General features: G+C 43.4%; 1 long non-coding RNA gene across 1 annotated transcript in view; it reads right to left on the bottom strand.

The window, feature by feature from the left end:
* Nucleotides 1-11,124: 11,124 nt before the first annotated feature.
* Nucleotides 11,125-27,734, bottom strand: part of LOC128328397 (uncharacterized) — a 32,440-nt gene continuing 15,830 nt past the window's right edge. The window contains exons 2-4 of the long non-coding RNA XR_008309187.1: nt 14,738-14,860; nt 13,094-13,244; nt 11,125-11,258 (exon numbers count right to left, since the gene is read on the bottom strand). This is a non-coding gene — a long non-coding RNA (uncharacterized LOC128328397). The remainder of the gene's footprint in view (nt 11,259-13,093; nt 13,245-14,737; nt 14,861-27,734) is intronic.

Here is a 27,734-nt window from a genome sequence, read left to right as displayed (position 1 = left end):
AACAGTGACTGTTGCTGGTGTCTAGCTTATGTTTCTTTTAATATTGTGAGCCCTTTGGGGACAAGGATCCATCTTATTGATTTGTTATTTCTCTGTGTAAACCGCCCTGACCTATTTTTGGAAGGGCGGTATAGAAATGGAATAAATAATAATAAAAACAACAACAGCAGCAGCAGCAGCAGCAGCAGCAGCAGCAGCAGCAGCAGCAACATTGACAATAAAATTCTGGCATCCCAGGTCCTTGGGAAGGACTCGATGTCTGGATAAAACAAACCAGTCAATAACACCTGTCTGACTGTGTAAAATAATAATAATTAAAAAATTAATTAATTAATTAATTAATATAATATAATCCTGGATGAGCATGCCAAGCTAACTTGTGTGATGGTGACCTGCTCGGATGAGAGCTTTCCAATGGGCTTACTCTTGTGCAAAATCATATGTGCAATTTTTGCATTTGTTCCACTTGCGTACCCACCATGGTTCCAGGGCTGACATGTCCCTGCACAGTGTATTACCCCCTTTTTTTATCATCTGCTGAAAGCTACTTCTGTGCTGTTATAAGGATTGTATTGTATAGTTGTTTAAAATTCTTTTGAGAGTATGCCACCCTGGAAGCTTTATGCTGACAGGCAGCTAGCATATTTTCTTAATACAATAAATAAATATGAAATACAGACTGTCTTGTCTTTGCAGAGTAGAGATAAAAAGGGGAGGAAGAGTGTGGCCTGTTTTTGTCAAGGGAGCCATACTAGCTAGCTCCAGTCAGGCCCCTAAGAAGTACATAAGAGCTAAGCTCACGATTCTGCATGGAAAGGCCCTGTCAAATTTCATTATAGTCCGCACAAGAAAGAATTATTTTTTCCTCTTCATCTGCAGCTAGCTCTGTAACAGTCGCTGACTTTTAATTCTTCCAGAGACTGTAACAGATCAAGTCAAATTTAAGTCAGAGGGGTGGTTGTCCTAAAGGTTTACAAGGTTAACAACGGTTAGCTTGCTTTGGCGGTCAGTATGATTTTCATGCTCTTCTTGATTCACCCCCATTTCACAGCTCCTGACTTGATGGTGCAATACTCCCAGTGACACAAAAAGTCTGCACACTCCTTTATTTCTTGCTTGGCTTCCTTTTAACAATTGGCTTTGAAGGAGTTTGTGCAAGCAGACAGCTCTGTCTGTTCGCAATCCTGCACTTCAATGCAAAATGCTGAAAAACAATGATTTAACAAGATTATCCATTCTTGTTTCTGCCACAGACTAATGCTACCTGAAGGAGAATGTCAAATGTTTAGGGAATGGGATGTGATGACGACAAGAAAATAATTTCATTACTACCCGGTGTGCTTTTTAAAAATAGACAAGATACAACTTATTATTTATTTATTACATTTATATACCGCCCTATCCAAACGGCTCCAGGCAGTGCACAGTAACAAAAACCTGCAAACCGGTCATTTTAAAAACAATCAATATGAAACAATGTTAAAAACAGCTTAAAACCATTAACAATTCACACATTTAAACAGTTTTAAAATTAGCAGTAAGGCAGAATTGTCCAGAGAATTTAGGACATGACTATGATATTTACAGATGGATTCGATGGTTATTGATAGTGGTCTCTAAAACAACATTTCCCAGAAAAATGTTTTTCAGATTTGGGCTACAATCTGCTTAAGGCTAATCAGACAGTCCTTTTCTGTGCTGGGATGGGCTGTCCTTTCCCAGAAGTATCCAAACCAGCATTTCCCATGCACACCTCCTGCCATGCCCCATATGCCATCCTAGATGTTGCTGGGCCACCACAGGGCTTGGCTTTTCATAAAGGGGCACCATGCACCAGAGCTGCGCAGTACTGGATGGAACGGCCCACGCTGGGAGTGGCCGCCTCCTCCCAATACCAAGCAGATGGTGCGATTTATTTGGACTTGGCCGATCCAAAGCACAGGCCTATCAGGTGAGGGAGCAGGGTTCCATGACTGTATCTCCGGCTGAATGAAAAAAATCATACATCATGCTGCATGCATGGTTACCCTTCAGAACCACGCAGAGATGGCCACTTGCAGCAGGCTCATTTCCATGGAGTACTGTACACTTCTGGGGTGTGTGTGGGACGGGCGGTGGGTCTTTAATAGACAGAGTCCCATAGTGCTTCAGCTATGTCTGGGAAGGCACATAGGGAGATGTGTGAGGGGAGTTGGGAGGAGAGCTGGTCTTGTTGTAGCGAGCATGACTTGTCCCCTTAGCTAAGCAGGGCCTGCCCTGGTTGCACATGAATGGGAGACGAGATGTATGAGCACTGTAAGATATTCCCCTCAAGGGATGGAGCCGCTCTGGGAAGAGCAGAAGGTTCCAAGTTCCCTCCTTGGCATCTCCAAGACAGGACTGAGAGAGATTCCTGCCTGCAACCTTGGAGAAGCCGCTGCCAGTCTGTGTAGACAATACTGAGCTAGGTGGACTTATGGTCTGACTCAGTATATGGCAGCTTCCTATGTTCCTATGAGTGCTGGGAGGTGTAGTCATTTCAAGCGCTTTCTTCCTGGAGTTGTATGGAAAAATGACTGCAACTCCCAGAGGTCACTGATGACACCTCCCCATGTCCCTGCACCACTTCCCAGCCTTCTGTGGGGCAGTACAGGGCACTGCCCCCGGAAGCGCACAGTGTTATGTGGAGATGGGCATCCTGGGAGATGCTGCCTCCACAATGATCCAAAGGGGTGGTGCGCATTATTTGACTTCATACATTCCAGCCCCTAGTTGCCACACTCAAAAGCATTATCCAGTAGCTAGGACCATGACCGCGCAATCCTACTCAGATTAATAGGCAAAGATACATTTTAAGCGCTAGTTCTCCTGTATTTAGCAGGGAGAGATCAACTGTCCCTAGGCATCCCAGCATAGCATCTTTTCAATGGTTGCTGCTGGTATGAATTTTGTGACTTGAAGAAGAAGATTGTGAGCCTCTTTGGGACTGAGAATCTCCCCCCACCCCCACCTCATTTTTCTGTTGCATAAACCACTTTGTGAACGTTTGTTGAAAAGCAGTCTATAAATATCAGTTAAAACAATAAAAATAGCAACAATCATCTATCTGTGGAGTGGGAGGGGAGAAAGGGCTTCAGTCTCCCTTCCACTCTCTCCTGTTCCAGAACAGACTAATGCTCCATGCAAGCATGGCTGGATCAGGGCCTAGGATGTTTACGGTTTAGAGTTAAAACATTGTCACAAATTTGTGTGCAGTCCTAAGGTTGGGAACATGAACGTGCTAAAAAAAAAGGCCCAGTTTGATGGATGACATAGGCGCGTGCATTGGACAATGTTACTGCAAATGGTATGTTCTTTTGAGAACATTTACAAGACTCTTTTTTTTTAAAAGGAGATGAAATAAATAGATGGGAGGAGGAAGAAATTGGGGCAAGGTAATGTTTCAAAAAGCCAATAGCCCTTATGCATAAGTTCCACATCAATCTGTAGAGCATGTCCATTGATAATGTTCTGCAGGCAAAATGGCACAATAATAAAATGGATATTAACCAGAAATCTCTGCCCCAAATAGTAGGGATGTGTGTGAGATTGAGGAGTGCCAGGTTTTAACCAAGAAGCTGTGCCTTTGAATGAATACCTTTTAATTATACACAGAGAGAGGAGAGGTGTGTCCATGACACCTTCTGCCCTTCTCCTTCCTTGGTCCTTTGCCCAACCCCTGCTTCTGCCTGCTGTGTGGCAAAACTAGTTTGTACTCGCTACAATGGGTGGGAGAGGGGTGGATGAAGGATCTGTGGGAGGAATGGGATGGGAGATGCAATGACTGCATCCTCTGCCATTGCCTGAGGGCAACTATAATGTTTTTAGAGAGGAGAGAGTCTTCACAAACAATGCCTTTGTTGAAGATCTCTTTTAGGAGGAAGCTCTGCTCGCTTGCATATGGTACACACTCCTCCAACATGCTTCTGCTGAGCCAGACTCAAACAGTTCTGATCAATGATGAAACTCTTAAAGGGACTCTGTACAATTCCCAGTCCAATTAAAGATATATGCACAATTTAATGATGAAAGATTAGTCTCTAAGATGTATAAGTTGTTGCTTTTGGAGGAGACAAGATATGAAGTGGTCAAAATGACCATGATAAAATGGGCTCAGGATGTGGGTCATAATATAGATATGGCAGCTTGGGAATAATTACAAAAAACTGATTTAAAGTTTACCGCATGTTATACTTTAAAAGAAAATTATTATAAGATTATGTATAGGTGGTATCTGACACCGAAAAAATTAGCGTTAATGTATAAAAATGTTTCAAACAAATGTTGGAAACGTGGACAATGTGAAGGAACTTTTTTCTATATGTGGTGGTCATGTGGGAAGGCAAAGGCCTTTTGGGATATAATATACAATGAGCTGAAGAAAATCTTTAAGGTGACACTTCTTAAGAGGCCAGAATCCTTCCTGCTGGGAATAACTGAAAGAGAGTTCTCCAGAAGAAATTCAACATTTTTTATGTATGCAACCACACGGCCAGGATAGTATATGCACAAAAATGGAAAGACACTAAAATGCCCTCAAAAGAAGACTGGTTGATAAAAATGTTGGAATATGCTGAGATGGCAAAGCTTACAGCACTTATAAGAGCTGAAAATTTGAAATGTTTTAACAAAGATTGGGAACCATTTTTGCTTTACTTAAAGAATTATTTTTCTAATATGGACTTTTCAGTAGGGTTTGAAATATAGTAATAACAGCAGGTTAGGTTGGGTAAAATCGAGTAGTATTGTGGAGTATGTATGTTTTGAATTATTATAGCAATGGTTTATATGTATAGTTATTGTGAACCGTGCAGATAGACAAGCGGGAAGTCAATATTCACTTATGTGTAGAAATTATAAATGAATGCAATTTGAATGTAAAAGCTATTGTAAAATCCAATAAAATTGAAAATGCAAAAAGATATATGCACAATTTTGAGTCAAAATGTGGTGACTCTAGGGGGATTTAGAAAGACAGTCAGGAGTAGGATGTAGTATTCTGCTACTCTAGGCATGTCAGTGATTGAGGGACTAAGGCAAGTTGGTGCATTGCTTACACAGGCTCTCTCACTAGTACTGGGGAATCCATTGGATTTTTGCATCTCCTATCCCACACTGCCTTACCTTGGCAAATGAGATTTGAAATTATGGGGATTGCCAGAAAACACAGCAGCTGCTGCCATGAATATAACAGAACATCCGCACAATCTCAAGACTCACAGTCCTTAAGCAACCATATTCAAGCATGACAGCCACTGTAGTCGCTCCATTTTGGATAAGGGAAATCACATAATCTCTCCTCTGTGCCTTGTATCTTGCTGGGTTTCTCACCAACAAAAAAATATGGTGCAGGTAAATATTCTAGGTGATTTCCTATATGTGTATGCGTGAGAGTGTTACAGAGAGGACAATCAAAGCTACAAACAATCAAAGCTACATACTTCTGCCAGTTTGATACCAGTAACTGGGAAATCTATTAGAGGGTCCTAGCTCCAACACATAATTACAGTTTTCAGTGTTCCCTGCATACCAATTTTACTATCAAGCCAGTTAAAGGCCTGTAGTGTAAATATACTCAGAGAGAGAGAGAACTGTCAGAAGTGTACTGAAGCCGAGCACCAATGCTACCCAGAGATCAGTCCATCCCTAGTCAATTACTTCATCTTTTTTTGTGGAGGCTGAAATTGACCTCATATCAATCCAAGGCAGGACAAAATCACAGATATGTTTATGCCCATGCTAGATTCATCGTAACTCTCTAGTACAGGGGTGGGAAGAAGGTGGGTCAGGAACTTTTGATGATTTGCAGTAGTTTGAGATGGGTTTCTGGACTCTCAAAAGTTTAACAATAGCAAATAAAATTGCACATTAAAAAATGGCCATATAGCTGGCCTAGTGTTCATTTTCAGTGCCCCTCCACTATAAATTATAAGTATTAATTGGTTGCTTTTGAAAAGGTCTTTGTGAAACTCTGTTGACCAGTTTTAGAGTTACCGATCTGTAGTAACACAGATATAGAACTTCACTTGTATATGCAGGTCATATCATAGGAACACAGGGAGCTGCCATATACAGAGTCAGACCATAGGTCCATCTAGCGCAGTGTTGCCTACACAGACCGGTAGCAGCTTCTCCAAGGTTGCAGGCAGGAATCTCTCTCAGCCCTATCTTGGAGATGCCTGACAGAAACCTTCTGCTCTTCCCAGAGTGGCTCCATCCCCTACAGGGAATATCTTACAGGGCTCACACATCAAGTCTCCCATTCATATGCAACCAGGGTAGACCCTGCTTAGCTAAGGGGACAAGTCATGCTTGCTACTACAAGACCAGCTCTCCTCCACAGTGCATTGTTCTTCATTGTCTGGCCTGCAGGTCACTGGCAGCCTGCACAGACCCCAGTGGCAGCCCCTGGCTGGCCTTTCCCACACTCTTGCCTCTAGTCCCCTCAGCCATCATGTGCTCTTTCTCGCTCCCCTCCTCCTCTTGCCCCACATGTGTTTGCTTTCTGTCTCTCCTGCCGCTACCATGGCCAACCAACTGGCCCAGGTGCTCTCTCTCTCTTGCCCCCGCTTCACTGCCACTTCTTCTCTCTTTCTGTCTGCCTCTCTCTCCCTTGTTTCTCTCCTCTTCCTCGTGTCCACACCCCACATGCTGAAGCCTGGGCCACTCTCCCTTTCCCCTCCTCAGAACAGGCCCTCAGGGCTGTGGCCCCTGCTATAAAAACATAGCGAAGGTCACTGTGCTAGTATATGGCTCATGGATGCAGTGGGTCATTGTATCTGCTTCCAGAGCCACCCTTTTGCATCGGACTCTGTTCTTACCACTGTTATGCATGTGCCTTCAGTTGGTGGCTCTTGGGGTTCTAGGGCAAAGAGGCAGATTCCACAAGCTTGAAGTCATATGAAGCTGATCATTGGTTCATCTAATTCCATATTCATCATAATTCCATTTTTGGAAGGGTCATCTAGGAGAGACCATATCACTCCTGTGTTGAAAGAACTACACTGGCTGCCGATATGTTTCCGGGCAAAATACAAGATGCTGGTTATTAACTATAAAGCCCTAAACAGCTTAGGCCCTGTCTTCTTCACCATGAACCCCACCATAGAGGAACATAGGAAGCTGCCTTATACCGAGTCAGACCATTGGCCCATCTAGCTCAGTACTGTCTACACAGACTGGCAGCAGCTTCTCCAAGGTTGCAGGCAGGAGTCCCCCTTAGCCCTAACTTGGAGATGCCAGGGAGGGAACTTAGAACCTTCTGAATGCAAGCATGCAGGCGCTCTTCCCAGAGCAGCCCCATCCCCCTAAAGGGAAGATCTTACAGTGCTCAGACATGTAGTCTCCCATTCGAATACAACCAGGGCAGACCCTGCTTAGCTATGGGGACAAGTCATGCTTGCTACCACAAGACCAGCTCTCCTCCTCCCACAACCCCACCTGTTAAGATCATCTGGAGAGGTTTGCCTGTGGCTGCTGCCTACTCATCTGGCGGCTACTCAGGAACGGGCCTTCTCCATTGCTGCCCCTGGACTTTGGAATGTGCTCCCTGTTGAAATAAGAGCCTCCCCATCTCTGGCAACTTTTAAAAGGCTCTGAAGATACATTTATGCACCCAGGCTTTTAATTAGATTTATGTTGTTAATTATTAGATGATTTTAATTGTTTAATTGATTTAGTTATGATTTTTATAGTTTTGTTTTTATTTTGATGTAAACCGCCCTGAGCCATTTTTGGAAGGGAGGTATATAAATCAAATCAATCAATCAAATAATATTGTCTGCTCTGACTGGCAGCAGCTCATCAAGGTTTCAAAGAGGAGTCTCTTCCAGACCTACCTGGGAGATGCCAGGGAGTGAAGCTGGGGACTGAATCTTCTGCATGAAAGCAGAAGCTCTACCACTGAGCTTTGGCCCCATCTCTAAGGGAGATGGGACCAGGAGATCTTAAAGCAGACAGTGCTCACATGTGGTCATCCATCCAAGTGCAAGCCAAGATGGACCTTGCTTAGCAAAGGGGACAATGTATGCTACTGTAAAACCGTCTCTTCTCCCTGTCTAATTCTAGGTATGAGGGACCATTCACACCTCTAGGTGGCAAGAGAAAGCTAGATGGCAAATATGCCTGTTCTGATTTTCACGTTGAATTTCAGTGCAATTCTCCACTTCTTAGAACATGGAGGAGTTTTCCTTCTCATACAACAGGGGACTCGTGGTTATATTGACAATGGTGGCAAACTTAACAACATTGGTGCTCTATCCAGTATGCCATCTTATTACTGAATGATAAGCCTTTGGTGTGAAGCAGGGGGCAATTCTATTCATATCCCAAAAGTAGATTGCAAGAGGCCATGAACTCAGGGTTGCAGAAGAGTTATACCTTACACCACTACTTATTTTATTGGCATTGCTATCCTAAAACAGCTTCAAAGTTTTCAGCCTTTTGACATCAAAATGTCAAATGAAAAAGCCTTAATAAAAAAAAAGTTATTGTTGCAAGGAACAGGAATGTATTGCCTATTGTAACAAGAATGATACGAAATAACAGCATCCCAAGATCTTTGATTGCATAAACAAGATGCTCTGTCCTAATATTATTGGAAACCTTTTTCTAAGAAATGTAAGAATAGGATTTTGTGAAATGAGTCAGATGTTGTATAAAGCCACCTTTTGCCTTTCATAACAGTGAATTTCTTCCAATTTCTGAAAGCTAACTGCAGTATAGCCTTGTATTTTTAGTCATGCGGTGTAGTCAGATATGCACTTAACAGGAAGATATTTATTACAGCTTTTCTGCTTACCACATTTTACCTTCATATACTTCTAGCCTCTCTGCTGGCTTGAAAATATGAATATTGGTGGCTCATAATACTTGTCTCAAGTTCTTCCCCAGCTCGGATTTCAAGCCAAACTGGAGAAAACATCACATTCTACTTTCCTCCTGTCCAACCATTAACTTTCTTGCTGCAGTGGTGGCAATGGTTTCTCTCTCTCTCCTTTCCCACTCTGGTGCCGGGCATGTTGCTACTATGGCTTCACTCCAAATGCCTGGAGCACTGGCAAATTTCTTTTTCCAAATGCAACTGACATATCAGTGGTGCTTTCAGCCATAACGAACTGCCAGCACCAGAGAGGGGAGAAAAAACTCCCCCCCTTCCACCATTCCCCTTCCACTGGAAGTGGCACAGATGGTAAATGGGTAGTTGATGGATGGTAAATGGGAGGATGATTTCTTCTCCAAATTGGATTAAAAGGTGGTTTGGAATGAGTGGATGGGAGAGGAACCACAACCCATTGTGCGCCTAATAACATAATCACAGCCTGATCTGGTTCAATTTGGGCTTGGAATAAGCCAAACTATTTTCCAAACTGAGGAAAATACTTTGGTTTTCTGAGCTCAGTTCTGAGCCTGACCGAGAGTTTACTAATTAATATACAGAACTTTAAAATAGTTTTTTAAAGGACAGAAATAGATGAGACAGACTTAGAAGTAGGCCCTTAAGGGTCATGTAACCCGCAGGCACCCACTTCTAGGTTAGGGATATACACGAAACAAAACGCAGACAGCCGAAACGTTTTGTCAATGCAGCAGTTGACCCGGTTGTTTCAACAGAACAAAAGTTTAGAGTGTTTTGGCCTTAGGGAACAATGGGTAAACTTGAAACACCCCACTGTTCTCCATGGGTAGTGGCTAGGGACACCAAAGTGGGTTAAATGGTAGGGCATGATGGGTGCTACCTACTACCCAGCCCACAAAAGAAATGGGCAAGCAGGCAATTTTTAACAAAATTTTAACCTTCCCCCCAAACCTCCATAGGATCACAAGCCAGTTGGAAGCCAGTGCCAGAAAACCAATCAGCACAGGGGAAACAGGCCCCCCAAATGGCGCTTGAAACATCAAGACATTTCGAATCAAAAGGGGTTTGTTTCCCGCCCCCCAACTTGCAACAGGCCCTTTATTTAAAGGGTGTTTGTTTCGAGCTTGAGACACTTGAAACGATCCGTTTCAAGTCAAAACATAACATTGAAATGTTTTACACATCCCTACTCTAAATTACACAGAGCACTTCTGGAGGTGGGGCAATCAGTGAAAACCACCCCCTGCATAGGAGTACCCATCTTTCAGAAGAGCTGGTGTTAGCATTGTGCAAGTGCATTTTTAGTCAGGATGTTGATCATTGGCTGTTATAACAAACTGAATAGTGTAATCCTTTGCATGTTTACTTAGAAGTGAAGTCAATGGGATTTACTCCCAGGAATGGATAGCAGTCTTAGTGTTTGGCCCACGTTGATGACATTACTAAAGTTCTCTGGCCTGGTCTAGATGAGAGAGCTAAACATGGAAACGAGATCTGTACACCACTTGCACAGATGTAACCCCAGAAACCCCAGATGTAAATGGATGCATGATTGGATATTCATTGGAATGCATATCTCAGTGTGGATGTCATCCGTCTGCACACTGCATTACTTTCAATCAAATGCACCAAATGTTTATCATCATCCCTATTTCAGCCCACTACTCACACATATGACTAGGACAGGATTGGTGTAATTATGAAGAAGAAAGAAAGAAAATGCTCTCAAAATCAAATGGGCTTTTTAGCAGTATAATATAGTGAGTTTATCCAAAAGTGGACCTTGAAATTTTGAAAACAAAGTCAAATTTTCTACTTAAATCCGTCATTTCATTGAAATCTGAAATGTACATCATGATCTTTATTTGGAAGCAGGTTCCACTGAGCTCAGTTTACTCCACTGTAAGCATGTTTAGAATTGCAACTGTAGACGAGAGTCCCCCCTTTAAGTATTTTCCATAACAATTAATCTAGCCTTGGCATGTTTTGTTGATAGCTGTTTCTGTTTGTGGACTTGTGCATTGCTACTGTTTTGGCATGCCGAAAGCACTGTTCACTTCTGTTGTCTGCCCTGTTATAGAGCAATATATATCCTGGTTTATGCTTCCATCAAAGTTTGATGTTATCCATGAATTTTGTGAGAGAACAGTTTTTGATTTGTATTTGTGTGCTAAAGCTTTATCAGCTTCAGATAATATGTTCTAAATGTGGTGGACAAAATTAGACAAACTGATTGTACTGTAAGCTTTGCTGCACTTTAAGGGGAAAAGTAACTTACAACACTTACATTTTCTACAAGAACAATCCAGTGAGGAACATCTTCAAAGACCCATTCCAGGAGTTTCTGGTTTTATCAGGGAATTTGGTCTCTCCAGTTCACTGCCTAGTAAAAATAGTTCAGATTTAATAAAGCACAGATGTTGACATACACATTCACCTTCATCATTGCATGGATGCATTTCATACTAAATTTCACCTAAGGAATTTTAGACTTTCAAGATAATAATCAAAAACACTTCTAGTTTCCCATTGGGATTATTCCTTGTTTGAGATCACAGATGCCCCAACATCATAATGTTTTAATAGAAAGGTTTTTTAAGTGAATGAAAATGCTTTATACACTCTTAACTACAGTTATTTTAGCACCTCCTTTTCTAATGCTTGCTTAGTGCTTGAGAGCCATTAAGAATGTATTCTTTCTTCAACATCCTTCTTTGTTTCCGCTATCAGCAAAAGTAGCCATCTATAATAAAATTAGGATCCTGTTTCAATATAATTTAATATAGTTCCTCACTGACTACATTCCAGAAATTCCTTTGGGGGGGAAAAGTCCAACAGAAAGTAGTACAATTTTTAACATAGGAAAAGCCTGGCAAGTGTAAATGTCAGTCAATATAACACAGTCCCACCACTGCTCTATTTCCAGTTCTTTATCATATTGGAGAATCTGTCACCCAGTTCAACAAGACTTACTTCCTAGTTCTAAGCACATTTACACAGAGTGTAAGTATTCTTAGGACTGTAACCTCAGACTGCATTATGAGGATATTTATCAGAAAGTGAGTCCCATTAAACTCAGATGTATAGGACTGTCCAGGAGTCAGGAACTCCAGGTCTAGAAAAGCCTGACACGCCCCCCCCCCCCACTGCCCCAGGATCTGAGTCTTGGCTGTCCGTTGAAGCTGAGGCTATGACAGATGGTTTAAAAAAGGAATCAGGCAAATTCATGGAAGACAAGTCTGTCAATAGCTGATAGCCATAATGCTAAATGGAGTGTCAAGTTGCAGAGATAGTAAACCTCTGAAAAATAGCGGGGTGGGATACAACTGGGGTGAGGATAACTGTTGCCTCCATGGCCTGTTTTGTAAATTTTCTGGAGACATCTACCTGGACACTGCTGGACTAGATGGACTTTTGGTCTGATCCAGCATGGAAGAAGAATGTGAACCACAGGATCAGGCCATAAGAACACGAGCTCACATGTTCTACATTGCTAGGAGGGCAGAGCAGTAGCTCTGAGCAGGAGAGGCTGCAGCAGAGCTCAGCTAAAGGCTTGTTGCACAACCATGCATGTGGGGGGCAGGGGGCGGGCGGAGGAATTTTCACTGATCTCCCATCCCTCCAAAAGTGCTATTTGATTTCCAGAATGTGGCTGCGTGACCCTCAGGGACATATTTCTGGAAGCTAAAGGATACTTTTGGAGGGAGGGAAGATTAGCGAAACACACTCCCCTCCCCCTCTTGGTGCACTTGGGTGCGCTACAAGCCTTTAGGTGAGCTCTGCAACAGCCCCTCTGTGAGGATGCAGCTCCTGCTTCACTCTCCTAATGCTTCAGAGCATGTGGGCCATGGGACTGGATATAATATGAACTTATGAATCAGGGCATGATAACATGGGACGCTGAAGGACTATGAAACTCTGGCCAGAAACTAGTTTTACTGGAGGGCCACTCTGAGAACAGAATGGAGGGTTCTCCTCTACTTTTCTTCACCATGAACTGTTGGCAAGCCCATGAGGACATCCACTGCTCCCTCTGTGTACTCCTCTTGCTGCTCAGTTGGCTGCTGAGAGGCCAGATGGTACTCCTTAGCAGGCCCAAGAAACAGCCATTGCTGATCCCTGTTCCTCAGTGAAATCCCACTAAAACGCAACTGAAACTGAAGCTGATGAGAAAATAGTTTACAATGTGCTTTCCATCTAGGAAAACTAAGAAGAGACCTGTTTAGAAGTCAGTTCCCTTTGTTTTGCTGTCCAAGGAAAAGCCCAGCTTTCAATCCATAGGTTCTCCTCTGGAAAGAAGGGTACGTTCTGCTTCCCTCTGATCCTGTTCCATGTGTACGAGATGATCCCGCCAATCTGTCACTGGCGGCTTTAAAACATTGAGTGTAATAAATAAGTGCCACGCAAGCTGCCAGCCAAACGGCAAAGGGGAACATTAAGACGATTAAGAGAAAGCAGGGTGTCAGTCCAACTATAATAAAGCCAGTATCAATTCAGCCTGTCGTAATTCAAAACAGCTGTCTGCTGGCCACGGATTGTGATAGAGAAGGCCAAATTCTTGGACACTGAGTTATTCTTAGAAGTATGTGCACAGGCATTGGCACAGTTTGTTGAAAGCTGTCTGCTGCCAGCACCCTGTCAAAAGCATGTGCCAATAGATCTAAGAGCTATTGTTCAGGTTTATGAAAAATAACATCATTTTTTAAAAATTTCAAATCACCCAAAGGCCAAAGAGATATAATAGCCAGCACGCTCTAGAATCTGCCTTATGCCAGCAAATAATGATGTTGATAGTACTTTTAATTTAATGAAGACAAAAGTTATCATTCTTTTCATTCATCACCACTTATATAGCAAGATTAAATACAGCAGGCAAATTGTCCTAAGCCACTGATGGGTACTGAGGTGGTTAAGGATCTCAAAGTCACAGACCCGAGTCACAGTACCTTTAGAATTCGACTCTACCTCTGCTCTACCACAAGTGGGGGAAAGTACAGAGGAGCATTTTAAAGTCGAAACAAGAGTGTAGGCAGGAGTAGTCCAGGATAAAACTACAATGCACCTTAAGCCATCGTGGCTTCTTGAAAAGTATCTGATCACTTGTGCATACTTTCTTTCAAAGCCTCCTACAGCGACTGACATTTCCTGTAATATCACTTTCAAAAGTGGAAACATAAGTGGAATTTTCAGTTAAAAAATATTGTTTGATAGGTAGGGAAACTATTTCTGTTATCTTGGCTCCTGCTCTTGGGCGGGATGCAAATGACTGACGGGATTGTACAATAATGGGCCAATAAGAACAAGGCATGTCTGCAGTTCACTCCGGATTGGTTCATTCGAAGTCTGGTTCTCCCCCCTCCCCCGCCCCCAATAATGGCATCATGGTTATGAGATGTGCTGCCTCAGAGCCAGGGCTAGAGGTGGACTGGAGTGGGACTTAGTCCATTGCAATCTGTAGCTCCCCGTTGGCCAATATCATGGCTGGGCAGAAAGGAATTGTGTGTTTTTTTATAGGGAGAAATTAGATGCTATTGTTACAGAGGCTCCAGAGGCAAAATCATTTCCAGAATGGTCTCATGACCAGAATTGTAGCCACGTACTTAGGGATATACTCAGGGCTCTTTATGCAACTCAGTCCTATGTCACATCTTCCCAACTATGTATTGAGTCAGAAGGATTCCATCACTTCCAAAAATAATCATTCCCTCCTGCAAGAGAGAACAGGGAAGTCCTGTTCAAAGAAGTTGCCTGCTGTAAGCATGCTTCTAGAGAACAGATTTTTCTCATATGCAAATAAATGCATAGTCAGCCAATTAACTGATGATTTAATCATTCAACACACACAAATACAATCAATTTTACCTAACGTTTCTTGAATCATGTGACAGCCCTAGTGTGGACACATCACCATACCGAACTCCAGCTTGATGATGGATCCCAGAAAGATTGAAGTTTGGTCGCCAGCCCAAAGATGAATTTCTGCAGCTGAGAAAGATAAGTCAAGGTGAGAGCCTGGAGTGGTTCTGGCTTGCTGGCCATATTCATTAACAGAATATTCAAAACTGGATTTTGCAGTTATGACTCTTGGCCAACCACAAGGCTGGTTTCGATGACACTGTCTGACTGGCCTCCGCCCTGTGATAAAGTTGTGAGTGGTTATGAGTGTGTAAGTCTTCCAGTCCAGTGCACTGCTCCTTAATAGTGGTGTTGGGTGGTTTATGTGACCTACCCCTCTACATATAGGGTTGCCAACTCTGACTGAAGTTGTTCCTGGAGATTCCCCCACCCCCAATAGCATTTTTCACAATATCAGGCTATTAACATCAGATTGTAAACCACCCTGATATTTTATATAGGGCAGTCAATACATGTGTTAAATCAATACAATAAAAACAACATCTCCAGGATTGCTTTTCAATAGTTACCTGGGGCTTTCCCACACAGGACTTCTAGTTCTTGAAGTATCCAATGAGGGGAGCCACCACTATGAATGAAACTTGCAGTATTAGGGAAGCAGACCCTCCCCTCTCTACTGCGAGTTTTCTTTTGTGCCGGCTCACACACAGCCGACTTTGTGTTTTCCTTGTGGCCAATGGCTTTCTAGAGGAGGCAGGACACCCCGCAGGGTTTAGTAATTAAAGCACCCTCTGTGATCTGACTCAGTTGAAGTCCACAAATACACACTTTTGCTTAAGTGGTTTGTGGATCAGACTGCCTGTGAACCATCAGCCTTGGTTTTCTCTTCGCCCCCCACCAGGACCCCGAGACACACACACACAGCATGTGTCAGCCCTCCTGCAGCAGCATCTCTGCTTTTGCAACCCCAACCCAGCTTGGATAGCATGCAAGAAAATGCTCATTCCAAACTGGGTTTTCAACTCTTTCCCTCAGGGTCAAAGGCAAGGCTGCTAGGCAGCTTTGTTTTTGCATTTCATAGGTGTGACTTGTTCTTATGTAAATGTAAAGACTGATGTCAGCGCTTTGCATCACATTTTCCAGGAAACTTTGCTGAAAATCATCATTTTAAAAACTCAGAAATAAACCAGGATGAGCTGAAATCCAGCAGGAAAAGCCCAATTTGTGTGTAGGGTGCTTCCAAAGACATCAAACTGACCTCAGTGAGAATCTGGCTGTAGTGAGAACACACAACCTGAGCTTGCCTCATGGAGGAGATTCGAATCAAAGCCTCTGTGTGAGAAAGCTCTGGGAGATTGATGCTGATTCCTGGAGACTCCAGGAGGCTTTACAGATAGGGCCGTTACCCCGAATCTCCTCCGGAAGAGAGTGAGGCAAGTCACATGAGCAACATGCTGCACTGAAAGGAGGTCTGCGGGGACAGCAGGCTTAGCTGGATCAGCTGCCCACATGACTGCCAGATCGGCCACCCACATGACTGCTGGCTCTGTCACAGAGCCGGCGGTGGCTGCTGGGGTCAGGGGCTATGTGGGTCCCGGAAGTTCCAGGATGTCCCGCGCAAGTGCACGGGGCAACCTGGAGAGCCCCCCCCCCCGAGTTCTCCAGGATGTCCATTTGAGATCTTTGGAAGCACTCAACACACAAATGGGGCTTTGTCTTCCAAATTCTAGCTTATCTCAATGGGTTTCTAAAATGCTAGTCTTAAGTGAGTTTTTCTGAAAATGCTGGAGCAATGAGGGAGAGGCACTAATTAGAACCATTAACATGAAAAGAGGGATACTCTCTTAAGAATGCAGATATAGGCTTTAGAAATCTCTCCCCCCACCCCCATTGGCTAGAAGGAAAACACGGAGGCATGCGATGTGAACCTGCACCAAAAACAAAACCCCAAGAGCAGAGGGGAGGGGCTGCTTCCCTCAATGCCGCAAGAGTAATTCAAAGTGACTTCGCTCAACATTTACCCCGCAGCATAAAGCCGTGTGTGAATAACTTCCAGGTAAATTATGGAGGGTTAGCAACACTATCTGCACTCTGAGGTCTTTCTTGTGATCTGCCTAAAACCAGGCTGGGAAAGCCAAGCCTGGCCTTTGCTGACTGTAAGAATTTCTGGGAGCTGTGCAGCTCCTGGAGGTGGCAAACCCCACTGAGAGGCCAGCCTCTTAAATGAGGTTAAGAGAGTAAGTGCTCTCTTAACCCCATTTTTGGGGTCATCTGCCAGCCCCAAACTGTGGGGGTCCCAGCCGGCATTGAGGGGGGGGGGGAATCCCCACAATGCACAGTGCAGATAATGGGAGGAGAGCTGGTCTTGTGGTAGCAAACATGGCCCTTAGCTAAGCAGGGTCCACCCTGGTTGCTTATGAATGGGAGACTAGACGTGTGAGCACTGTAAGATATTCCCCTCAGGGGATGGAACCTCTCTGGAAGAGTAGTAGGTTCCACGTTCCCTCCCTGGCTTCTCCAAGATAGGGCTGAGAGAGATTCCTTCCTGCAACCTTAGAGAAGATGCTGCCAGTCTGTGTAGACAATACTGAGCTAGATGGACCTATGGTCTGACTCAGTATATGGCAGCTTCCTATGTTCCACTCACATGGTGGATTATGGGATTTCCAAGGGGGTGCTGCATCCTGGCCCCAACCCTCTGCCACTGCCAGGGAGAACTGGAGTTTGTGTGGGCAAGTGATCTGTGCACCCAGCCCAGACAGGGCAATCATTGGCAGCGGGAGGGAAAGTTTCCACAGCCTTCCTCCCCGTGGGCCCCAAGCCCTTTCTCATGGATTGTGAGAAAGGGCTCCCTGTTTACTGCTCTACTAAGTATCTGGACCACATGCAGAGGAGCAGTTTGTTCCCATGCAATTAAGGAACTCAGGATGTGCTCATGCCTTATCATGTGGGGTGGGCTGTCCGGGCAAAGTATCATCTCATCTGACTCACAGTGGGAGCGAATGTGGACCTGGAATTGATACAAGATGGCTGAGAACCCTGTGGTGAGGGCTACATTGCCAGGTCCTTCAGGCTGGCCAGCTGGTAAAAGACCCACAGACAGAAACAACTCTACAGAAACCTGTAATGACTTGGTGTTTTAGTGATGGGCAAAAAAGCATATAAAATGTAATTTGAATTGATTTTTTAAAAAAATTGCCTATCCTCTGACAGAAGGGAGTTCATTTTCATGTGCTGTTGTCACTAGTGAAAATGCAGCATCTCCTAGTTATGCAATATCAGCACTGGGTGTGAGCCCAGTCTGGCAAGGGATTTGGCTTCATCACTCTCTCACCTGGGGTTGTGCTACTGATCGTGCCGCACAGCACTTAAAAGTCTCAGTAAGCCAACACTAGCTTTGTGAGCATTACTGTGTGCTGCAGCTACATCTGGCCACCATATTTCCCTTCAGCCTTGTCATCTCTGAGTAATTCTAAATAACACCAGTTACTTCACTTTTCTCCTGTCACATCACAGTTTTTGTTAAATCATTGGTTTCCCCTCAGATCTTTTTCTCTCTCACTTCCATCTCCTCCAAATTGTGTTTTCATTTGGTTCCTTTGACTTTCATTTCGCCTCACTCAGCCTTCCCACCTCACAACTTTTGCTTTTCACTTTAAAAAAAATATTTGACTGTTATCTTAGCTGTTTTTAACAATAATATCAGGCAGCTTGGCCTTTTTAACTGCTTCTAGTAACATAATAAAACATGTCAAATTCTTTACTTCCTTTCCATTTAGCTTTATTATAAAAAGGCCTTTCTTTTATTTGCTATTTTTCCCTCTCTGACTTATACCAGGATGAGGCCTGTAGCCAAAGAGGAACCCTAGCATTTCAATTGTTCCACTGTGTTATATATATATATATATATATATATATATATATATATATATACACACACACACACACACACACACACACACACACACTGTTTCCCCGAAAGTAAGACCTACTCCGAAAGTAAGACCTAGCAGTAATTTCTGATGTACCGCTAATTGCCCTAGTGCTTTTTTGGGGGCTAAAATTAATATAAGACACTGTCTTATTTTCGGGGAAACACGATATATATATATAATGGTTTTTCTCATTTTAAACTACTACACCTATTGCTTCCTGTAATTAATTAATTAATTAATGTCAGGGCTGTCACCCAGTTTAAAATATTGTAATTGATCATATGACTTTTAGTTTAATTGTTTAATCAAATTATCAACATGGATTATCAATATGCATTAATTTGCATATGAGTAAAAACAGTGACTGGCATCCTCAATTACTTGATGGAAGTACAAAAGTAGTCCTTTAAAGTAACTTCTGGAGAGTATCACTGAGTAACTTAGACTGGATCCCAGCCAATAATTCTGAAGCAAAAAATAACTCTGGCTGACATACGGAGCAAGGATGCACCGGAGCAGTGAGAGAGCCTAACAGTTAAGCTTCCCAACTAACTACACTGTGCAGCAGGGAAGTTGCAATTTTTGATGCCCTCCCCTTCTCCAGGAAGCCCTCTGTGCCACCCAGAAATATGTCCCTGAGGGCTGCAGAACACGCAGGCACATATATTTGGGTGGCACAGAATACTTCCCAGAGAAGGGGAGGGCAACAACAGTTGCCACTTCCCTGCTGCACTGGTGCAGTTAGTTGGGAAGTAGTGTTATGGATCACAGAGTGTGCTTTGCAGAGTAGCACAATCATGCATAGCAACCCCTGTAGTCACAGCTCTCCGTTGTTTTCATGCCTGCTAGGTCCTGATGGCTGGGTAGAAAAGGTAAGTGGATCCACATGACCAGAAAAACAAGTTAGAAGAAATCACCTCTTCTCCTACCTGGGCTACCTTGCTTTGAGTAACCTGGGCTGGAGCGATTCACAAGCAGATTAACCTAGCTCCTCCCCTGATTTTAATGGTTGTGTGTACAGGCCTACAGTTTTATATATATATATATATATATATATATATATATATATATATATATATATATATATATATGTATTCCTTAGTTTACTACAGCCTAAGCGTACCCCTTCCTAATAGGCTTGTTTCCTAGTCTGTCTTTCTTTCTTTCTTTCTTTCTTTCTTTCTTTCTTTCTTTTTAACATATTTTTATCCCGCCCAAAACTTACGTCTCTGGGCAGTTTACAACAAGATAAAAACATTAAAACATTAGTTAAAAACAAAAACAAGAAATTTAAAACAACAATTTAAAATTTTTTAAACAATATTCTAAAACAACATTAAACACAATCAAAACAGTATCAGTTAAAAGCCAGGGTTTAAAAAAAATCTCTTTTGTTAAAAGTGTGCTGCCCTAAACTAGACACAACATTCTAAGTAAGCTCTTGCAGTCCTGAGTAGATCATTACTATTACTTCCTGAATCTGTTGATACAATCAGAAGTGGCATTCACCCTTTGTACCATGTCATGACTGTTGATTCCCATTCAGTATCTAAGATAAGAGACATATAGATTGCTTCCCTCTGGACATTTGACCCTGACTATTGGCTTTTCACAGTGGTTCCCAAACTGGGAGCCTCCAGATGTTGTTGAACTACAGCTCCCATCACCTCCAGCCACAATAAATTGCACGTGTCACACGCTGGCCTCTTCCAACAGTAGGAGATGATGCCTTTCAGCATCATCTTTAATATAGTACCAGTGGGGATTCGAACCGGCAACTTTCTGCTTGCTAGTCAAGCATTCCCTACTGCGCCACGTAAGGTGACATGTATTTACTACTAGTAGCTTATTAGGAAATCTGGTGCACTGTGATTTAGTACTACTATGACAGGCCAATGCGTTGCTATGCTGTATGTACAATAGCCATTGCTCCCCTCTGGTAGGGATAAGCATGTGATGGGGATAGGATGGTTTCTTCCCTCTCAGTATAGGATATTTTGTCCCATCGGAAAACAGACTAGCATAAACCTGCTCCAGCGTAAACTCACAGTAATGGAGAACTTTATAAGGAAACTCTCTCTCAACAGTAACATAATACAACTAGCTGATTCAGCGCAGAGCATCTGTGCCCCTAGTTCATGTTGGGAATTTCTCTCTGGTAAGAGATATCCTATTACAGCAGAGTGCACAGAGGCAAAACACAGCGGAGTCTGCCCAGGCATGCGTGTCTGCTAAGAGCCAAAAGAAACTTGGAGCCAGTTCATAGTTTCAAATCAATATAAGGAGTCTTTATTGGAGAACTCCATTCTAGATAGGAAAGTGGAGAGATAGAATCTCTAATCTAGCTAGCTAGCTGGATGCAGACAGATGCTGTCTGCATCTCTGTGCACACATGGTGCAGAGAGAAGCAAGCATGTGTGATAGGGAGAAGAAGAGAAGAGAGCAAGGGAGGCAGGGAGGCAAGAAGGAAGTCCCTGAGAGTAGTAATGTACATACCAAAGGGACACTATCCCTGGGATAGTGTCAGAGCAGTGGAGAGGAGGTATGAGCAATGGCTTGACGCCTCTAGCCCTCTGACTCACTAGTCTGTCCCCCTCTGTCACTGAGGCAAGAAGCAGTGCAGAGTCCTTCACTTTCAACAGTTCACCCCCACCCTTCAGCCCCAGTCTGTTCATCTCCTCCCAGGCTGCTTTCCCTCACCAGCCGGCATGGCCTGCGCTTTCCCTCCCTCCCTCCCCGCCTGCCAGCAGCGCTTTCTCTCGCCAGCCAGCCTGGCTGGCACTTTCCCTCCCTCCCGGCTGGCTGCCACTGCCATTTTCTCCTCCGTCCCCGTCCCCCAGGCAGCTGCTTGCAAACTCTTGCGAGAGCTGCCACACATGGGATCAGCGACGGGTATGTTTAGGAGAATTATATAGAGAGATATTAGGACGACTGTGAACTCTGCTGCATAAGGGATAATTAAATCCCTTATTCATCACATCATTCATTTGGGACCATCAATTTACTTTCCTAACAAATATTATCCATTTCCGTTGTCCCTATTTTGTAATAGGGTGCTGGGAGTGGGGCTTATCTGTAGCATGGCAGAGTGATGGGCTTTTTCTCTTTTTTGGAACTGTATTATTTATTTTATTTTATTTTATTTTATTTTATTTATTTATCAAACTTCTATACTGCCCAAACTTTCATTTCTGGGCGGTTAACATAAAACAATTAAAACACATATAAAAAGTTAAATCAATTCAACAATTTAAAATCAACTATAAAACAGACAATTTTCAAAAGCTGGTAAAGCTTGGGTGAAAAAAATGGGTTTTCATATGTTTTTTAAAAATTGCCAGAGATGAAGAGGATTATATCTCAACAGGGAGCACATTCCACTATCTCGGGGCAGTAACTGAGAAGGCCCGTCTCTGTAGCACTTGAGGAGAGGAGAGCTGGTCTTGTGGTAGCAAGTATGACTTGTCCCATAGCTAAGCAGGGTCTGCCCTGGTTGCATCTGAATGGGAGACTTGATGTGTGAGCAATTTAAGATATTCCCCTCAGGGGATGGAGCCGCTCTGGGAAGAGCAGAAGGTTTTCAAGTTCCCTCCCTGGCTTCTCCAAGATAGGACAAGTTTGTTTTTTGTTTTTGTTTTTTAATAGGACAAGATTTTTTTATTGAACCAACAATAAAACCAATAAAACCAAAGCATACAGTACATTGCCAAAGCACAATTATATACATAGTGGTTGTTTGTACACCATATATCTACAAAGATTTACACACAAGGATTTGGAAACCCACAGGGTTATAAAGTATATGCAGGCAATACTGTAACTTGGGGATGGGGGATTACAAGGCTGCCTGCAACCTTAGAGAAGCCGCTGCCAGTCTGTGAAGACAATCCTGAGCTAGATAGACCAATGGTCTGACTCAGTATATGGCAGCTTCCTGTGTTCCTAACATCAGTCAATGATGCAGCATAATTTTTTTTAAAAAAGAAAACTGTCAGAAGTGCCTTTAAATGCTATCTAAAATTTAGGAAAAGGCTGCCACTCTGCCCCACTACAGGCAAGCCCCTGTTACAAAAATGAATGAGGGTAACAAATGGTATATAGGTTTGACTGAGGCCTCGCTACATTTGTTTCATACTGAATGAAAAATGAACTGAAATGGACTCAGTTCAGCTCCCTTTTTCAGTGGTTCTGAAATGAATGACCATGTTTTACAAGGAAGCTCCTGGCTTCACTGAACCCAACGTTGTCTTTTGAATGCAGACTCCTGAAGTAATTTCATATACAGGATGCATGAGACTGCAATCCCTTAAGATAAGGACGACCTTTTATTCCTGCATCCTGTCCCTGTCCGGTCACTAATCCCAATTCCTCTGTAAGATATAATCATGGGTTTTGCCTGCCGAGTTTGTTTAGCAATCAGCTTTATAGGGCTGAGGGCAAATTGACTGCAAACCCACAGGAAACCTGTCTCTCCAAGGAGTTAACTCCAATCAAGAGGGCCACACCCTTTATCCTGACATAGCTCTGGTGACTTGAACCAGAGGCCAAGTCAAATTTGCCAAGTAACCACACTTAGGAAAAAGTTAGGTTTAATCAGTGGTTCACTCATGCCAGCAAAAAGGCTCACTCTGAACCGAGTCTGTCCTTAACAGTACCGAGCTGAAATCCCTTTTACTGGAGTTGTCAGCAGTTTTTCCAAGAATAAATCTTTAATAAGCATGTTGGTGAAACAGGATTTGCGAAAATATCTCCAGAGCCCCTTCACTGAACCTCTGGGGTGTATCAAGCCTCAATGATGGTCCGTCTCCTGTTGCTTAAAGACTGGTTACAAGTAAGCTATCCTGCACTACCCCTCACCCCTGGCTCCATCAGAATAAATGGACCAGAGAAAAATGGCAGCCAGCTCTGATGAACGGAAGGCAAACTATTCATCAGCGTGTCATTAACAGTAACTGCTGTGGCCATTTTCAGTAAATATATATTTATTATACTCCATTAGGTGTCTTTATGGCTGGCTACACTTTGTGGCCAAGTGGTGGAAATTTGAACTCGACATGGAAGCTCTTAAATCAGTGAGAGCTGCTGACTCTGCACTTAAGGCCAACCACCCATCCCCAAGACCTGCTTTGTACTTTTGCAAAGACCTTGCCTAAGCATGGGTGCAACCATTTCTTCAGCCAACACTTATCTTCAAGCTCATCCAAATGGGTTTGTATAAGTTGCCAAGATACTGAGTTAAATGAGATACACGGACGTGGCACACGCAGTCAGGCTTTTGAAGCCTTTTGACGAGGAATAGGGGAAGGGGCGGCAGGGAGGTACCCTGCTGCCCCAAATGCTTTCAAAAATGGGAGCACTGGAGGGAGAAATTGGTGGGAGGGGTAAGTACACCCTCCCCTGCCCTTAAAGGTCCACACCCCTCCCGCGGTGTTGAACTGCCGAACCGGCTCCAGGTCTGGACCGGTCCGGAGGCCCTTAGAATGGGCTCCGGACCGGTCTGTGTACATCCCTATTTCCGTGCACATCACTAGTGCTGGCACAACTAACAAGGTAGCACACGTGCACAAAGGTTGCACAGCTGTGCAGATGTTTAAAGTTGCACAACCCCTTGTGCTCTTGACTTGCTTGCACCAGTATTGCACAACAGCAGTAGAACAGGATGTGGACATTTATATCTGCATCTTATTGTGCAAGTATACCCTGTGGAGCTAACGCAACACCAGCTTGGAAGTCAAGCTTCCACCTTAGCAAAACTAGAAACATCCTTGCACTAGAGCAATATGTTTGTGCAAGTGCAGAATTATCCTGGATGTGGACCATCATCTTTAATCCACTCTGGGTGAGATCCTGAGACCATGAGTGGAGTTCTGGAAACTGAACAGGGTTTTCTTACTTTCTCTCTCACACTTGAACTTCTTGTCTTACTTCAAAACCTTCTCCTGAGGGTCAGGGGTCCCTCTGGGAAGCCATGGAATGTAGCATGGGGGTCTGCAGTTGGCAGAGAGAATGGGCAGAAATCAGAAATTCCCTCCCTGCATGATCGAAAGTGCTCTTTTGCAATGCCATTGACTGGCTCAGTTTACATAGCCTTGAATGAATGCTAAAGGGCAGGGGGATTTTCTGTGTGGACCAACAAATAGCTTCATAGCCAGCTTTGGCTTGCGGGTGTGGGGGTGGGGACTATGTAGAAACAGAAGAAAGAAAAATGTGGGTATAAACTTGGCAGACAATCTTGAAAGTGTCCTTGAAAGCATTCTAACTGGAGTTCCATAAGATTTTTGGCAGCTTTTATAAAGCAAACAATTTATTTGCTGAAAAAAGCCAGACTCTCTGTGACCTTGACAAAGAGTTTGCAAGAAGGTGCAAGATTAAGGAACATTACACCAGCTGACAAAGAAGAGTATGGTAAATAAACGGGAACTAATTCTGAGTCTATAGGACAGCTGTTGTGTGCGAGTACTTCTCTTCAAAGTGTGCATCTTAAATGCAACAATAGATAAGAATATTGGAACACTTGCCTTTTGCGGCTTGCCTTTTAACAGTCTGAGCACGGCCAGATATCTTCAGCAGAAACACCACTCTGTTCTTACTTATCTTTGTGGTCTTGAACTGCCTGTAAGGAAGCAGTAGCAGAAGGTGGAAAGTACCCAAAATTACCAGAACTGGTGCATAAGAGGACTTCACTGCATAGGGCAGCAGATCCTTCCTGCTATAGCCCCACATTTTTCTGTGTCATGAGTTCGTCATGGTGATTATCACCAAATGTTGTAATTCCTGGCTTAGAAATAATCAGAGAAGATGGCAGGGGGCAGGGAGACCTCCCTTACTGTTGGGAATTCGCTCTGGTAAGAGAAACCCTTTTACATTATAGCAGAGTGCACAGAGGCACAACACAGCAGAATTTGGTTAGGCATGTGTGTATGCTGAGAGTAAAATAACTTGGAGCCAGTTTATAGTTTCAAATCAATATATGGAGTATTTATTAGTGAACTCTATTCTAGATAGGAAAGTGGAGATATAAGATCTCTAATCTATTTATCTAGCTGGATGCAGATGGATTCTGCATCTCTGCACACATGGTGCAGGGACAGAAGAGCTTGTGTGTTGCAAGAGAGAAGGAAGGGAAGAGAAGGGGAGAGGAAGTGGCAGGCAGGCAGTCCCTGAGATTAGCAATCTACACATCAAAGGGATAGTGTCAGAGCAGTAGAGAAGGGATGACCAATGTCTTGACCCTCTAGCCCTCTGACTCACTAGTCTGTCCCCCTCTGTCACTGAGACATGAGACGGCGCAGAGTTCTTCACTTCCAACACTTATTTCTTCCATTCGTCTTCTGCTGCTGGTTCTGCAAGCCAGAAAAATAGGCCAGTGAGAGGGGGAGAAGTAGACGACAGATGAGTAGGAAGGCGGAGTCTAGAGATGTGGGGGGAAAGTCTAAGAAATTCTCCAATATTTTTTCTTGGGAGAAATCCTGAAATTCTCTTTTGGATTTCTCTTTGGAGAAACTCCAGTTCCAAGTTTAGCTTGGAGGGATTAGATCCTGCTGGGCTTCTGGTGACATCATCAGCGTGTGACTAGGTCTAATTTGTCTCAGAATAGATTTGGAGAAATAGTTCCGTTTTCTTAGTCTGCCTGGGGGAATTTGCCCTATCACCAGTTAGAAGGAACTGTCTTACGTGTTTCTATCCATTACACATAACCAAGATGTGAAGGCGAAGGTGGCAGATAGGGACTATTCGAACCCAGTTCAAATCAAACTGGGCCAGTTTGAACTCAAACTGGGTTGGTCCCCCAAAAAGGGGTGGTGGTCCAAGTTCAGACCAAATTGACCCCAGTTCATTTGAACTGGTTCAGTGGTTGAAAGAGTATGCTTGTAAAGGTCCCCCATCAGACCGAACCAAGGATCGAACTCTCAATCAGTCCGGTTCAAATTCGAACCAAACCACTGGAATAGGTTCCATGCACACCCCTAGTGGCAGAATTCTGGGCGATACCATTTAAGACTGCAAATGCTTGCCACTCTAGAAAGTGCTTCTCTGGGAAATCTTCCCCTCGCTCCAATTCATCCACCATGGCAGAACATTATATTTCCATTTTAATAGTTCCCAAACAACCAGAGTGTTATAGATCTCAAAACCTACTTAGCTCTCAAATATTTTTTTCTAGTGCTGCTATGGCACCATATGTCTACACAAGAGAAGAGAAGAGCAGTTTGAGATATATATGTTGGGCAGAATAGAAAATAAATAAACGCTAAAACAAATAAAATTTAGCCATAGCACCAGGCAAGGATAGGGGAGCAAGCACCCCTCAAATAAGTAGTTCACTCCCCTGTCATCCTCTGTTGCTGGATCTGGTAATTTGAAGGCAAGATACCTTTTACATACTCAGGAGCCATATTCATATGCCATTTTCAATTATCGTATGACCTGTGCACAGTGAGCATATGTTTGGATTTGTACACGGAACCACCCCCACCACCCACCCCCACAAAAGTGCTGCAGTTGATTCCGGCTGGTGAGTGTGGTCAAGGAGTGTCATTCTCTGCTGTGGGTAGAAGAGACTGAGGGTTAGAATGAAAGGATGTCTGACCTCTGATGAAACAAGTCTTATAATAAACAAGTCTTAACTCCTTGATTAGGTGAGCAGTTTGCATTGGGTTGCAAGTGGAGCCTGGGAATTTATTTTGTTTTTGTTGTTATGTGTGTTTGATTGCAGGGCATTGTAAAACTTGATTTTCTTATGGGCCTTATGGTTTGCAGTAAGAGGAGTGCGGATATTCTGCAGAGCTGAAGGCCGGAGCTTCAAGTTAAACCATATCCTTTCTGCAAGAAAAGGGACTTGGATGTTCTCTTTATTACAAAGCTACTTGACCAGTTAAATTTGGATGTTCAAAAGACAGAAGAGGGAAATGTATGGGTGTATGCTGAGATAAATATTGTTGAAATATTTCTGTTAGAGTGAGTGAGTGATGAGCGAGTGTGTAGTTTGTCATTTATCATTATTTTAAATTTCCTGCAACTTCAGTTATTGTCTGGGCCCTTAAGAACGCACATGCTACATACACATG

Source organism: Hemicordylus capensis, chromosome 5 (genome assembly GCF_027244095.1).
Source record: "Hemicordylus capensis ecotype Gifberg chromosome 5, rHemCap1.1.pri, whole genome shotgun sequence".
In the NCBI taxonomy this organism is placed as follows: domain Eukaryota; kingdom Metazoa; phylum Chordata; class Lepidosauria; order Squamata; family Cordylidae; genus Hemicordylus; species Hemicordylus capensis.
The sequence above is the reverse complement of the archived record's forward strand: the minus strand, read 5'-3'. Positions and strand labels throughout refer to the sequence as shown.